At 35.9% G+C, this 6,989-nt stretch overlaps 1 non-coding gene across 1 annotated transcript; it reads right to left on the bottom strand.

Annotated features, from left to right (window-relative positions):
• Positions 1 to 5,619: 5,619 nt before the first annotated feature.
• Positions 5,620 to 5,692, bottom strand: TRNAA-CGC. The gene has a single exon. It is a non-coding gene; the product is annotated as a tRNA-Ala (tRNA).
• Between the last annotated feature and the right edge of the window lie 1,297 nt (positions 5,693 to 6,989).

Here is a 6,989-nt window from a genome sequence, read left to right as displayed (position 1 = left end):
TAATCCAATTAACGGTGTAAAATAACCATAATGCACATAAGGAAATTTACCTATGGCTCATGATATAGATGAGCTCAAATTCTATGAAACTTTATATTAAACCTAGATGCAAGTTTAAACTACGTCGTTTGGAACGCTAGATCATGATAAGAACTCAAAATTCAACTAAGAGACCTCATATCAAAGTCTATCAAGATAGATCTAGATCAAATATAATGGAGGCCGCAGGGAATTGAACCATGTGCCTCTCACATGCGAAGCGAGCACTCTACCATATGAGCTACACCCCCTTTATAAAATAAAGGTCCCAAACGTTTATGATGAGGTAAGAAGCCATTTTGGACTCTTCAAGTACTTTTAGAATTATCTTGGATCTTTGTATAAACCTTGGACCAAGTATGAATTAAAGAAATGTGAAAGAAAAACACCAAGAACCGTGAATCAAGGCTTCGAATCGATCAAATTGCTCGTGATTTAAGTAACATTAAAATAACCCACTAAATGAACTCCGCTGCCTATAAATTTTTAATACTGAACATAATATGACATGTTAAGAATTTATATGAAATTTGGTAGTCATTGGATAAGGTTAATTAGCTAAACCAAGTAATGGTGTAAAATGACCATAACGCACATAAGAAAATTTACATTTGGTTCATAATCTAGATGACCACCAATTGCTATGAAACTTTATTAAAGGTAGATTCAATTTCAAACTACAACCATGGCATAGGTTTAGACTGTGTCGCTTTGAAGATAAGAACCCAGAACAATAGTACCAAGACCCTTAGATAGGCTAGAATCTTAAAACAAATACAATGGAGGTGCAGGGAATTAAACCCCATGCCTCTCGCATGCGAAGCGAGCGCTTAACCATATGAGCTACACCCCCTTCATAAAATAAATGTCCCAAACATTCATAGTGAGGTAAGAAGCCATTTTGGACTCTTTTAAGAAGTACTTTTAGAATTTTCTTGGATCTTTGTATAAACCTTAAACCAAGTATGAATTAAAGGAATGTGAAAGAAAAATACCTAGAATCGTGATTTAAGGCTTCGAACTGATCAAATTTCTCAGGATTTAAGTAACGTTAAAATAACCCACTAAATGAACTCTGCTGCCTATGAATTTTTAATACGAGCATAATATGACATGTTAGAAGTTTAAATGACATTTGGTAGTCATTGGATAAGGTTAATTCGCTAAACCAATTAATAGTGTAAAATGACCATAATGCACATAAGGAAATTTACCTGTTGTTCATGATCTAGAATGACCTCCAAATTCTATGAAACTTTGTATTAAACCTAGATGTGAGTTTAGACTATATCGTTTGGAACGCATGAAACCATTGCATAGGTTCAGACTGTGTCACTTAAAATGTATGAAGTCTTGGACGTAGGTGAACATTGTGTCGCTTGGATCGTATGAGCCTTGGACTCAGGATGTCACGTTCATGACTAGTACCATAAATACTAGGGGGAGTGTCTTGGAGAATAAGACAACAATCAAGGACTAGAAAAATGATCAAGATTCAAGTTCTACCAAATTAGCAGTACCAAGACCCTTAGACCAGAACTAAGGTTGAGACCTCATACTCCAAGGATCAAAGTCTTAAACATAGATCATGATAAGAACATACAAGTCAAGAACAGAACTAAAGAGTCCAAGTACTTGCAACCGTTGTGACCTATGGCCTAAGTGAGCTNGCTACCCTGTGGCACATATGTGTGTCATTGTGTGGGCGAGCTTTCCAAGATGAGTGTCTCATGCGGCTTCCTTTGAAATGAATTTTTTCAAGGACAGTACCGGGCGGCACAGGTGTGCGGGTATTGCGCTCCAGCCCACGTGTTGGAGGATGCTACATACACCCACTATCCGGCACAATTTCCTTAAATGACATGGCATGGGCACGGGAGGGTCAATGCCTCGATAGAACCCGGATTGATGAAAGTTCGGCAAGTCCCGATAAGATGAGCGACACGCAGGCCCATTCTCAATAGCATGACCAAGTGAGTTTTGATGGTCGACGACACTCTGAGACTCGAGATGGTATCAAGACATATTGGCCATGTCGATGGAGATCGAGATGACAAGATGAGACGCGATGGTGTATTGATTGTCCTTGGCCCGAGCAGAGGCAAGGTCGAGTTTTATAAATTGGCCTACTGTAGAGGTAAGTCGGTTGTGTCGCATACAATTGAACATGCATGCGCAGGCGGCGTGTGTGGTCGAACGAGCTTGGATTCTACACAACCGATGTTCGATTGACGAAGACAAACCTCGCCCACGACGAAGCCACAAAATTGGAGCGAAAAATATATATGGGAATTAATTCTCCTTAAGGCTGGTCGTGAGCATGTCTAGATCATGACGCTGCACGATCAAGAATGTAGGATCATGACCGTNATGCCGCATGGTCAAGAATGTAGGATCATGACCGTAAGAACAAGAAAAGAAAAGAAATTGTGTAATAGACTAAAATTTTGTACTCATTCCATTTTTTTAATTACTTATGTATGGTTAAAATAAATGTATTGAAAGTTGTGTTTTAAATTCTCTATGTTTTATTTCTCATTAAAAACAAACCCATAAGCATTCTACCAGCTACACCCCTTTATAGAATAAAGGTCTCGAAGGTTCATGATGAGGTAAGAAGACATTTTGTATTCTTCTTAAGAAGTATTTTTAGAATTTGCTTGGATTTTTTTATAAACCTTAAACCAAGTATGAATAAAAGGAATGTGAAAGAAAAACACCTAGAAAAGGAATCCGAAAGAAAAACACTTAGAACCATGATTTAAGGCTCCGAATCGATCAAATTTCTCAGGATTTAATTAACATTAAAATAACCTACTAAATGAACTCTACTGCCTACGAATTTTTAATACTAAGCANAGGATTTAATTAACATTAAAATAACCTACTAAATGAACTCTACTGCCTACGAATTTTTAATACTAAGCATAATATGATATGTTAGGAGTTTATATGAAATTTGGTGGTCATTGGATAAGGTTAATGTTGGGTTTTATGTCCAAAAACTCATAGTTTGTAAATAAAAACATATTCTATTTTCAATAAAGTTATTATTGATGTTTATTCAGTAAAGATTGTTATTGAATAAAGTGAATTTTACGATCGTTAATCTAAATCCAATAAACTAAGAATACTCTGGCTATAGTATGATTACTTGAACTATATGTAGAGACATAAGAGTGAATCAAGTTCAAGTATATAGTCCAAATGATCTATAGTACCGGGATAAGGCTGAGTACCTTATCCTGGGGGACACTATTGATGTATCCCACTTTTGTATATGACATAAACAATGTAATCACTAAATTGTACATGCGGAGACATGTGAGTGGGGACGTCCTATGCAATAGTATTGCATAAGATCGGACCATGAAGAAAATCACTCTCACTTTATAATGTCGTTTACTGTTGAAACTGATTTTCTTTTCATTCGATGACCTAGGTAACTCGATCTTAATCCTGAGCTAACCATGAACTCATGTTTATTCGGAGTTATCCTTAGATTTGCATGGGTGAGAGTGGCTCGAGTTCACCAACTCATTAGGCCTCCCATTTCCGGGGTAAGACTGGGTGAATGGCTGGGGACGTGGGGTGCAAGATGGAATTCGCTCCTACCCACTTTTAGGAATAGAAGAGAGGTAGTTCCCTTCAGTACTCACTCCAGGTCTTGAACAAGGGGTCCCACCCTCTCATTGGCCTAAGAGGAATTCGGTTTACTGGTTAGACCACAAACCAAATGTTCATTAGAGGATTAGTGGGACATAAGAAACAAGAAGTAACTTTAGGGGTAAAATGGTTAATTGACCCAGCTTTTGTTACGGTGCATTGTCAAGGTGCTATCCAAACATGCGTGAATACTATAGAAAATTTTGGGTAGCATCAAGACGTTGACGTTATGGACAAAGACGTAAGACATGCTTATTTGCACTAAAGAGTGTCGTGGCGCCTGAAGGGGCGTTGAGCTTGACACTAGCTTAGCATTAAGATATTGTGACACACAAATCCCGACATGAGAAAATTTCTAGTTTAAAATTTTAAATTAACGAAGAAGCCAAATTTTAAAATGTGGTAGAAGAGAAAAATTCTTAGAAAATCTCCTGGAAGTAAAAATGGTAGAAAAATGAAAGAAAATTCAAAGTCAACCCTCAAGGGTTTAGGGTTATTTTGGTCATTTTAGTGCAGCTTTGTTAATTAGGTACATGTAAGTAACATAAACAAGAAGGTTTAAGAAACAAGAGAGAGAAAGAAGAAGAAAGAGGAAAAAAAAATGATTTAAAGTAGACAAGTGTCACCTGATCGGTAAAAAATCCTTCACAATTTTTTTTTCAAATGAACCATGGTTTAAAATAGACCAGGTTCAAACTATGTTTTATTTCTCATGAAAAATTTATCAAGAACAGAACTAAAGGGTGTAAGTACTTACAACAAGAACGAACAAGAAAAGAGAGAGTGTGGCTAAGTACTTGCCCTTTTGTTTTTAAAAAAATGATAATTCATACATTTTAAAAAAATGTATAAAATAAATTTATTATGGAGGTGCAAGGAATTGAACCCTATGCCTCTTGCATGCAAAGCGAGCGCTCTACCATATAAGCTACACCCCCTTTATAAAATAAAGGTCCCGAACGTCCATGACGAAGTAAGTAGCCCTTTTGGGCTCTTCATAATAAATACTTGTAGAATTACATCTATCTTTGTATGTTAAAAAAAGTATGAATTAAACGAATATGAAAGGAAAACACCATGAACGGTGAGTTAAAGCTCCAAAATGATCAAATTGCTTCTGATTTAAGTAACGTTAAAATACTTCACTAAATGAATTTCGCTGCCTATTTATTTTTAATACTGAGCATAATATGATATGTGTATTTATTTTAATATTAAGCATAATATGATATGTTAAGAGTTTATATGAAATTTTATGGTCATTGGATAAGGTTAATTAGCTAAACCAAGTAACGGCGTAAAATGACCATAATGCACCAAAGGAAATTTACCTTTGGTTCATTATCTAAATGACCTCCAAATGCTATGAAACTTTGTATTAAACCTAGGGAATTGAACCATGTGTCTCTCGCATGCGAAACGATCGCTCTACCATATGAGCAATACCCTCTTCATTAGAATAAATGTCCCGAACGTCTATGACGAAGTAAGTAGTCAATTTGGACTCGTCTTAAGAAGTACTTGTAGAAATTGCTTGGATCTTTGTATAAAGTTTAAACCAAGATGAATTAAAGGTATGTGAAAGAAAAACATCAAGATCAATGAGTTAAGTCTCTGAACCGATCAAATTGTTCGAGATTTAAGTAACGTTAAAATAAATCAGTAAATGAACTCCGCTGACTATGAATTTTTAATACAGAGCATAATATGACATGTTAGGAATTTATATGAAATTTTGTGGTCATTGGATAAAGTTAATTAGCTAAACCAAGTAATGGTGTAAAATATCCATAATATGCACATAAGGAAATTTACCTTTGGTTCATGATCTAGATGACAATTGAAATGTTTGAACCCTTTGATGTAGTTTTAGACTGTGTCAGTTGGAACATACGAAGCCTTGAACACACAGAATGGAGGTGCAGAGAATTGAACCCCGTGCCTCTCGCATGCGAAGCGAGCGCTCTACCATATGAGCTACACCCCCTTTATAAAATAAAAGTCCCAAATGTTCATGATGAGGTAAGAAGCCATTTTGGACTCTTCTTAAGAAGTACTTTTAGAATGTGCTTGGATCTTTGTATTAAACTTAAATCAAGTATGAATTAAAGGAATGTGAAAGAAAACACCAAGAATCGTGAGTGAAGGCTCCAAACCGATCAAATTTCTCAGGATTTAAGTAACATTAAAATAACCCACTAAATGAACTCTGCTGCCTATGAATTTTTAATCCTAAGCATAATGTGATATGTTAGGAGGTTATATGAAATTTGGTGGCCATTGGATAAGGTTAATTAGCTAAACCAATTAACAGTGTACAATGACCACAATGCACATGAGTAAATTTAACTTTGGTTCAAAATGTAGATGACCCCCAAATCCTATGAAACTTTTTAATTAAATCTATATTTGAGTCGAGACTACTAGCTTTGAACGCATGAACGATTGACGTATGAAGTCTTGGACATAGGATGAACTCACAAGTCACAAGTCAAGAACAGAACTAAAGAGTCCAAGTACTTAAACAAGAAAAAGAAATAGTGTGATAGGTTAGAATCTTGAAACAAATAAATACAATGGAGGTGCAGGGAAGTGAACCCGTGCCTCTCGCATGTGAAGCAAGCGCTCTACAATATGAGCTATACACCCTTTATAGAATTAAGGCCCCGAATGTTAATGATGAGGTAAGAAATGTATAAACCTTAAACGAAGTATGAATTAAAGGAATGTGAAAGAAAAATACCAAGAACCGTGAGTTAATGCTCTGAACCGATCAAATTTCCAAGGAATTAAGTAACATTAAAATAACTCAGTAAATGAACTCTGCTGCCAATATTTTTAAAAATGACCATAATGCGAGACCTGAGACCTCAGATCAAATATGATGGAGGCCGCAGAGAATTGAACCATGTGCCTCTCAAATGCGCAGCGAGCACTCTACCATATGAGCTACACCCCCTTTATAACATGAAGGTCCCAAACGTTCATGATGAGGTAAGAAGCCATTTTGGACTCTTCAAGTACTTTTAGAATTTTCTTTGATCTTTGTATAAACCTCAGACCAATATGAATTAAAGAAATGTGAAAGAAAAATACCAAGAACCGTGAGTCAAGGCTCTGAATCGATCAAATTGCTCGTGATTTAAGTAACATTAAAATAATCCACTAAATGAACTCCGTTGCCTATAAATTTTTAATACTGAACATAACATGACATGTTAAGAGTTTATATGAAATTTGGTAGTCATTGGACAAGGTTAATTAGTTAAACCAAGTAACGGTGT

This window comes from Cucurbita pepo, chromosome LG16 (genome assembly GCF_002806865.2).
Source record: "Cucurbita pepo subsp. pepo cultivar mu-cu-16 chromosome LG16, ASM280686v2, whole genome shotgun sequence".
Taxonomy (NCBI): Eukaryota; Viridiplantae; Streptophyta; class Magnoliopsida; order Cucurbitales; family Cucurbitaceae; genus Cucurbita; species Cucurbita pepo.
Note: the sequence above shows the minus strand (reverse complement) of the source record. Positions and strands in the feature narration are given on the sequence as shown.